This window comes from Felis catus, chromosome B1 (genome assembly GCF_018350175.1).
Source record: "Felis catus isolate Fca126 chromosome B1, F.catus_Fca126_mat1.0, whole genome shotgun sequence".
Taxonomy (NCBI): Eukaryota; Metazoa; Chordata; class Mammalia; order Carnivora; family Felidae; genus Felis; species Felis catus.
The window spans coordinates 109,707,874-109,716,896 of NC_058371.1; the positions used below are offsets into that span (position 1 = coordinate 109,707,874).

General features: G+C 34.1%; 1 protein-coding gene and 1 long non-coding RNA gene across 19 annotated transcripts in view; one reads left to right on the top strand and one right to left on the bottom strand.

Moving 5' to 3' along the window:
• Positions 1-9,023, top strand: part of CAMK2D (calcium/calmodulin dependent protein kinase II delta) — a 316,173-nt gene that overhangs the window by 206,392 nt on the left and 100,758 nt on the right. The window lies entirely within an intron of this gene.
• LOC123384975 overlaps positions 766-9,023 on the bottom strand; it is a 36,069-nt gene continuing 27,811 nt past the window's right edge. For both annotated transcript variants that reach the window (XR_006596847.1, XR_006596848.1), the window contains exons 5-6: positions 5,767-5,862; positions 766-1,394 (exon numbers count right to left, since the gene is read on the bottom strand). This is a non-coding gene — a long non-coding RNA (uncharacterized LOC123384975). The remainder of the gene's footprint in view (positions 1,395-5,766; positions 5,863-9,023) is intronic.

The window sequence follows — 9,023 nt, forward strand, 5'->3', positions numbered from 1 at the left end:
ATTTGTGGCCTGATTGGGGATTGACCACATCCTGTGGTTACATGTTATTTTTTTGAAGACTCTTTAAATGTTTTAACTGCTTTCATTTGACGTTTCTACTGACTTATTTGTAGTAATAGCTAAGCATTTATGCTTTGAAAATTTCAATTGATATCTTTTTATATATCACATGGATATTTGCTTATACCTAACAATGTTCTAATATATTGTTTATTTTCTATTTTTTAAAGGCTTTAATACACAGACACTTAGTAAATACTTGTTAAAAGGATAAATGTGCAAATGATTGGAAGGACAGGAATTTAAAATTCCCCCTTTAAAGGGAAATTTTAGCAATAAAAATTACCCATAATTCTGCTTCCCTGTTTTAACTGATTTCATATTTGCACCTTCTCTTCCACAGTAATGTTTTTGAGCTACTAATATGTCTCAGGCATTGTGATAGGCTTGTGTGTTAGACATGGGGATACACAAATAAATGAACAACACATGGTTCCTGCCATGTTTGATTTTGAAATATAGTTGGGGATTTAGGTACATAGCAGATGGTCTTAGTGTCATATGAAATTTCAATCAAGTACAGTGCATTCTGAGTGGGTTTTAGAGAAGGCTTCCTAGAGAAGTCTAGGGCTTCTCTCTTGAAGAAAGCATAAGCTCAAGGAAAATAAAATATTGAATAATATTACAAAACATGGAAACATAATGCAAACAAAGTCCAAGGTAGTTGCTATGGAGTGAGAGCTCTGCAAGTGAGAGCTAGGTCATCAAGGTCTGAGAAACTATATGCTCCAGGCCAGTGAATCTTAGCTTTTTGGGAAAAGGTCACTGATACCTTGACACTGCACTTGATGCACATATGTACAGGGTAAACCTATAAGAAACCTTGACATAGGGAATGGGTAGCCATGGAAGAGTTTTTAGCAGGGAAGTCACATGGTTAGATTTGCCTTTTAGATAGATCATGCTGGTTGCAATGTGGAGGAAGATACAATTGGAAGGAGAGTGATCAGTCATGAAACCAATATATTTCTCCAGTTGAGAGATTATGTGGTCATGACAGCAGTAGAAGGGATGGGGGGAAAAAAGTATTGTGAATCAAGAAATATTTAAAAGACAAAATTAACGGAGCTTATCAATTTATGGAGAAAAGTAGACAAAATTAGTCAAGGATGATTAGCCAGGATTTTGGCTTGGTTGACTTTGTGCACAATGAGATGCGGGATATGGAAGGAGCAGCAGGTCTTGGGATAAAGGCAATGAAGTTAATTGAATTTAAGATGCTTGTGGGACATCAAAGTTTCATATTCATTGCATGCACGTGCTAGCTTAAATCATAAGATGTATCATCGTCACAAGGCAATTACCTTATTTTGTATTGAACACCAAGGAGGTACCTGGAAAAAAAAAAGGGGGTATTTATAAACAAGACAAATAGGAGGCAATTCCCAAGAACAGAGTATTATGGAAACAAAGAAATGTGGAACTATTGGTTGTCAATGTCAAAAGTAATAGGGAAACCCAATATAAGGTGAATAGAGTTTAGGCGAGGAGATCAACGAGATCAGGAAGAAGCCTGGAGATGAGAACATGGAAGAGTCAAGGGGTAGGGATTCCTTTTGAGGAAAAATCACATGCTGTAGTCACAAATTCTAACATAGGTATTTATTTACTCTAACTTTAAATTCACATCAACTACTCCTACCCTTGGCCACAGCTTTGATTTTGTCACCACCCAAATCTGCTTCAAGGAACTAAAAGAATAGATGTGGGAAGGGCTGACCAAATGGGCAGTGAAGTCAGTAAAAATAGTGGATAGCAGGACATGGGGGGAGAAAGCTAGAAGTGACCTTTTATAATGCTAAGGGTAACAGCGATGAGGGAGTGATAGATGGTGATATGGCAGATAGCATAAGCTTCAAAGGAGAAGGTTGTTTTACAGGTAAATGAGGGAGAGCTCATATGTATTTATATTTTTTGCAATGATGTGAATATACTGAATTATTCTGTATTCTAATACTTTCACTTGTAAACACATTTTTCATGTTCATACATCATCCTCATAATTTTAGTTTTGGTGTAACATCATACTGTTGCATCATAATTATTAACCCATTATTGTGAAGATGGTCATTTAGGTTGTTTTCTAAACTTTTGCTATTAGGGATAACGCTTCATTAAATAGTTCCTATTACCATAGCTTTGAATTTCTTAATTTAATTCAGATGCTTTCTAAGTTTAGTGATTTTGCAGCTTTTAAGAATCATAAAAAGCAAATTCCTAAAGGAAATTTTTTTTAAATAATTTATTGTCTTGTTAGGTAACACATAGTGTATACAGTTACTCTTGGCTTCAGGAGTAGATTTCTGTGAGTTTACTTAACATCACTTACATACAACACCCAGTGCTCATCCCCAAAAATGCCCTCCTCCATGCTCATCTGCCATTTTCCCTGCCTTCCCAACCCTCTATCACCATCAACCCTCAGTTCTCTGTATTTAAGGCTTTCTTATGGTTTGCCTCCCCCTCTCTTTGTAACTTATGTTTCTTTCTCTCCCCCTATGGTCTTCTATTAAGTTTCTCAAATTCCACATATGAGTGAAAACATATGATATCTGTCTTTTTCTGACTGGCTTATTTCGCTTAGCATAATATGCTCCAGGTCCATCCATGTTGTTGCAAATGGCAAGATTTCATTCTAAAGGGAAATTTTTAAATCACCTGAAATTCCTTTTGTAAATCTAATAGCCCCATTTTTATCCAACAGATGATACTCTGAGCATAGTAGGCTTAAGGTCAAAGACTCAAGGATGATGGCAAGAGTGAAGGGCACAGAGGAAAAGTCATGTCCAGGAATTGAAATGTTTCACATTCAAAGAATCAAGGGCAGGGGAAGATGTTTTTTCTTAAGAGGGTGAGAATTCATATATGTATGAAAATCTTCTTGTTTGATGCTCATCTATTCCAATTTGGTTACCAGGAAATAAAGTAGTTTCAATATAAAGAATTATTATAGAAAGTGTTTTATGAATGAAAAGTAGATATTTATTTACATTTTATAAATGAAAAGTAGGTATTTGAATTTACAAGTGGGAGTTTAAAAGAAACTATCTGTACAAGGTGTCTCTATTTCATAGCTTCACCAAGGAATTTTTAAATTCTAGGCTAGCTTCCTTTTACACTACCACAGCCTGTGATATTTTTCACTAAATTCTTTCCTCCCCTTTTCCCCAAGGACTGCTTAATGTGAAAATTGGTTTAAGTAAAATACGAACCTTGATATTAAGTATATTCTGGGGATATATGATACTATGCTGAATTTGCTTATTCTTACTGTTTATGTAGTAAGGAGTTGAATACAAGTATACTCCAGACTTGAATAATGTAGTTAAATAGACACCCACTGAGTGAACATCTAAAACAGAATTCTACCACCACCTCTTATCCCATTGTTTTCAAAAAAGCACGTCCTAGAGAATCACCTTTCCTTCTCCTTCTCCAACATTGAAGATCTGGAGGATAGCACCATCCAGCAGTCTGTCCATCAAGCAACCTATCTTAGAGCTGGAAGTGCAAGAAGACATTGAAACATACTAGGGATTCCTTTTCAGGGTCTCAAAATGGTTTAGTGCAACACCCTCTTTCCTCTGGAGTTGGAGGCAAGGAGAAGGGAAGCATACACAAGAGAAACTAGAGTGAGGCTTCTGTGAGAGACAAAGTGAAGAAATCTCTCAGTGAAAACCCACACATTATACTTTAGACACCCAGATCCAGAGAGTCTGAGCATGCTTTACATTTAGGGTCGTACTAAATCTGATTTGTGTTATATTATAACATTTGTATTCCAGCGGTGAATTGCTCTCAATAATGATTCCTACAAATAGTTTGTGTAAGAATTTTTTTTTTAATTTTCAAATCCACATTCTAAAGATCATATTATCTTACTGTTGAATAGTGATAAAACTGCTACTTACTGTGAATTAGGAGTTTGTAGCTTTGCAAGACTGAATTAAATTAAGCTTTATGTTCCTGAGAACCTAACTGTCTATTGAAAAAAAAATTCCATTGAACCAAATGACTAAGCCAAGCTTCAGTAAATTAAGTACTTAACACAGTGGCTTCCACATAATAAGCAACAAATAAATATTTTTTTGATTCAGCAAACAATTATTAAATTCAAGTTCATTTTGTCTTCCTGAGCTGTTGTGATAAAAAAAAAATGGAGGCAATCTAAGATTTTTGTAGGTGCCAATTAAGTATAAATTTGTTATTCCTTCTTTTGCATGTTAGCCTGAATAAGAAACATAGGTATATGTACTTAGAGCTCAGGTGAGGAAGTCTGATAATTTAGATTATCTGAGAAGCTATCTCACATCCCTTTAGAAGGTGGCGTAAGTAACACAAAAATACATGAGTAAATGAATATTTTTTTCCATTGACAGTAATGTGAATGGTCTAGGCCTAGGTATGTCTTTCTATTGTAGGTAGGCAATATGCTAAGAAAGTGAGTGTAAATAAGATTTCAAATCAGCATTTAAGATGGTAATTTTCATGCTGATGTAAGGTTCTTAGCTATTTCTTAATGGAACCTTGGCAGAACCTCTTACTTGCAAAATAGACAAAGAAGTCTTTACTACCTTTTATTTAAAATAAAATATATCTTCCTTTCCTTAGAAAAAATGTTCATAATTCAGAAATTTGGCTACTTATTAAGAGGTACAAACTTCCAGTTATAATGCCACAGGGAATATAGTTGATATTGTAATAACTTTGTGTGGTGACAGGTGGTAACAAGACCTATCGTGGGGAGCATTTTGTAATGTATAAAAGTATTGAGTCACTATGATGTACACCTGAAACCAATGGGATATGGTATGTCAATTATACTTCAATAAAAAAAAGAAATATGGCTCTTTAGGCCAGCCAGTTAATCTGAATTACTGCACCTTTACTGTGATGCTTATTTTTTCATTTTGAAATTCATTGAATGTTTTATAGCCAATAAAAAATAAGATTAAATTACCAGAGTAAATGGGGCTACATTTTTTCAAACCTATTAAGCAAGTGGGTATGTTTGCAAGTGTATGCAGACATATGTGCAATAAGCTATTCATTAATATTCCAGAGACCCAGCTAAAAATGCAAGTAAAAAATAAGAAATTTGTTGTCCGATAATAAGTAGTACTTTGATAGTACTGAAGCATAGCTGAAGCATGGAGAAAAACTTATGAGCTTAAATGCCAAACCTAGAAGGGGCACCTGGGTGGCTCAGTTGGTTAAATGTCCGACTTTGGCTCAAGGCATGATCTTGGAGTCTGTGAGTCCAAGCCCCGCATCGGGCTCTGTGCTGACAGCTCAGAGCCTGGAGCCTACTTCAGATTCTGTCTCCTTCTCACTCTGTCTCTCTTTCTCTCTCTTTCTTTCAAAAAATAAACAGAAAAAAATGCTAAACTTAGAAACAAGTACTAAATTATTTATTAATGACTAAATCAAAAAGGTTGGGAATAAAACCAGGACTAATTTTTGGTAATTTTTAAAAAATGAAATTATTGTCCTAGGCATCCTTTTAAGAGGAATTGTTTCTATAACACTGTCCAGCATTATCTTTTCAAAAAAAAAAAACAATAGTTTTTGTTTTGCTTTGTTTTGTTTTATTCTCATTGGATGATTCTTTATTCAGATCTTTGGGGAAATGTTGTGCCACCAGAAATTAACTTACTACTAGTTTCCAGTGTGAAAGCATAATCGCATAGTCATATAATCACTTACCAAAAGGATGCTTGTAGAAAATGGAAAGTTGACAACATTTGGGAGAATGTAGCTTCTGGAAGTCCCATTAGTGGTAAAGTATACCATGAATATTTACTGTGAAGAACGGAAGGAAAAAATATTGAGACAAAATAAGAAGAGGTGGAGATTCCTACTTCAATCCTTTTGTTGCTTTTCTGTCTCCTTTCTCCATTAAACATCCACCATAAGTGACAAGATGTGAAAGAACTCCCGTCCATACTGGCGTTGGACATCAGTTGATAAAATGCTCCAGTGTGGATGTTACTTAACTGCTTATTCATCAGCAAGCTTTTATAGAGTGCACATATGTTGCATTTGTGCTAATTTTTCTTCCTTTTATCATTCCAAAAAGATGAGTGTTGGGAGAAGCTTTTTTACTTAGGGGTACACATACTTCCCCTGTGTATAAGAAGATTCCCTGATTTGCAATGTCTTAAGGATCCTAGCTTTATAAATAAACCTATGCTTTAGTTAAAGCATATTCCATAGAAACTTAATTTTATTTTATGTTTTGGATTTTTCCACTAGTCCAAATGCTTGATGGTAGAACTTTATATCCATGTATGTATGTATGTATATACACACACACACATATGCACACACACATACATACACACATGTATGTATATATACATATGTATGTATATGTATATATATATATGTATGTATATGTGTGTGTGTATTCTTACCTATATCCTCATATCCTTATATATTCTTTATATCCTTACATCTTTTAGTATGGGCAAGCCTCATACATATTACAGACACAGTTCAATAATATTTGTGAAATTAGTATATAAATGACACTGATGTATAGGTGACAAGCTTAACTCTCCATGAAGTTATTTGGGTATCAGAAAGAAAACCAAGAAACTAAATGTGTCTCTAACTGGAGAACTTAGTAGGAGAACTTCTGTTATCCCCCAATTCGCAAAACAATAAGCACTGTTTAATAGCTGGCAACTACAGGTAGTTTCTTCCTTTATAAACATCTAGACACTCAGTGTGATCAACACTAACAGTATGTCCTCTGCAGCAGAGAATCTGTTGCTCTCCTGAGTATTAAAGACTGATAAATGCTAGGATCTCCTGTCTGTCATCTTGGAAAACTCAAATGTTCCAGGACCTGAAAATCTGATGTCTTATAGGGATGTATCATCAAATTACTGGCTTGACTCATCTTTCACCTCTATTCTAGGATTGTTTCTGGAGTACTGTTTGTCAGAAATACGTTCAAGTCTCAGCTTTGGGGTATAAATTCACTCATCATTTACACTGGCTTTGCTGCTTTTATAACATGATCTAAACATTTTGTGACTAAATATAGGCTCATTGCTCTGGTGACTAACGCCAACTTTTAGATGAATTACTGAGACACAAAAACTGTTTCAGCCCAATTAACTTGTGAAACAAATTTTAGCTGCAGTGTTTTTTTTTTTCAGTCAAAGGCAGTTGTCTTGACATTAACAATGAAAAGTTCACATTCATAGGAAGATTCAGCATAACCTCAGCAGTACTCCTAGGCTGTTTAGAAATCAGTAAAAAGGCTATTGATGTGTGGTTTATAAGGTGAAGATTAATTAGTAATATTCATCAGAGAATTAATGGCAGATTTTTAAAGCAGTGATCATAATTTCAAGGTGCCTGGGTGGCTCAGTTGGTTAAGCATCTGACTCTTGATTCAGCTCAGGTCATGATCTCATGGTTTGTGAGTTCAAGCCCCACATTAGACTCTGCACTGACAGTGCAGAGCCTTCTTGGAATTCTCTCTCTCTCTCTCTCTCTCTCTCTCTCTCTCTCTCTCTCTCTGCCCTGCTCCTGCTCACAATCTCTTCCTCTCTCTCTCTCAAAATAAATAAACAAACAAGCAAGCAAACTTTTAAAAAGTTGTTATAATTTTTCTCTAGGGATTACATAGTCATAATAACAAAATATGAGCAAAAATTGTGGTAATACAAGATATTTTTAATATGGCAATGATTTTAATATGCAGATAAAAATAATCATGTCCATATTGCATTGTTTGAAACTTAGTCTAGTGAATGACAAGTGATAGCACAGGTATCAAGGTTTTAGTTTATCTTTTATGTAGTACTCCTTCTGATAGATTTACTAAATTTCAATTGTGCAATTCATAGATAATTTCTCTATAGTACTCAAATTATTTCTAAATAGGTGTAATTTTCTACTCTTTTCAAAATGTATTTTGTAAATATTCTCCTGTATTTCTTTAGAATATCTGCAGCATATATGTAAATCTATAAATGGTCATTGTTTTTCTTTCTGTTCGGGGTTTTTTATATTTTTATGTACATTAAGGCATAAGGTATCAGGTATCTTGTTAAGATGTTTGGTATGTGTTAGAAATTTTTCCTTCACTTCTTAAAATAAGTATCTATATTGTTTTACAAGTGAGATTTTATAAATATGTGACATGTATATAAAAAAATTATATATATGATATAATAACAGCTGGCTATAAACATATAAAAACAACTTTTTAAATATATATGGATATTTTTATTATATGTATTATTAAATATATATATAATATATTATCTTTTTAAATATATATGTTATATATAATGTGTATATATATATATACATATATATGTATATATATGTATATATATATATATATATATATAAACTCTGTTTTATGTACATAGGTACTGTGATGTCAATTGTTATGTCTTTTGAAGAGTTGAGCATATTAATTCATCCATCCTCATAGTATATGTGTGCATGCCAAGCAGGATTTTGGTGAGCTAAGTGTAGGACTGGTGCAAAGCTATGTAATTGCAAGTTATCAACTACCAAAGAGGTAAGCTGTCGCTTACTTAGTAGACCAGTCTCCAGTCAGAAAAGATATGTACCATGATAAGACATGAGAGAGGCAAACAATTCTTTTGGTCTCCAAAACATAGCTTGCACAGCCCTAAATTTAATTTTAAAATTTCCATAAGGACTTATAAAGGATTCTATAAATGTCTCATACCTCACACACACGAAAGAAAGATCATTTACTCTAAAATTTGATATTTCCAGAATGAGAACACCTTGGGTGCCTCAATGAATGTCCTTGGGTATTTCAAAGGGGTTTTGGAGTTATAGTAGGCATATCTTGGTGAGTGGGGGATTATATGAACTAAAGTACTCATGGGACTTTGTCAAACATAGACAGAGTCACCATTAGTCTGTTAGTGTTTCTGTGCCTTTAGAAAAATCTGCTGGTG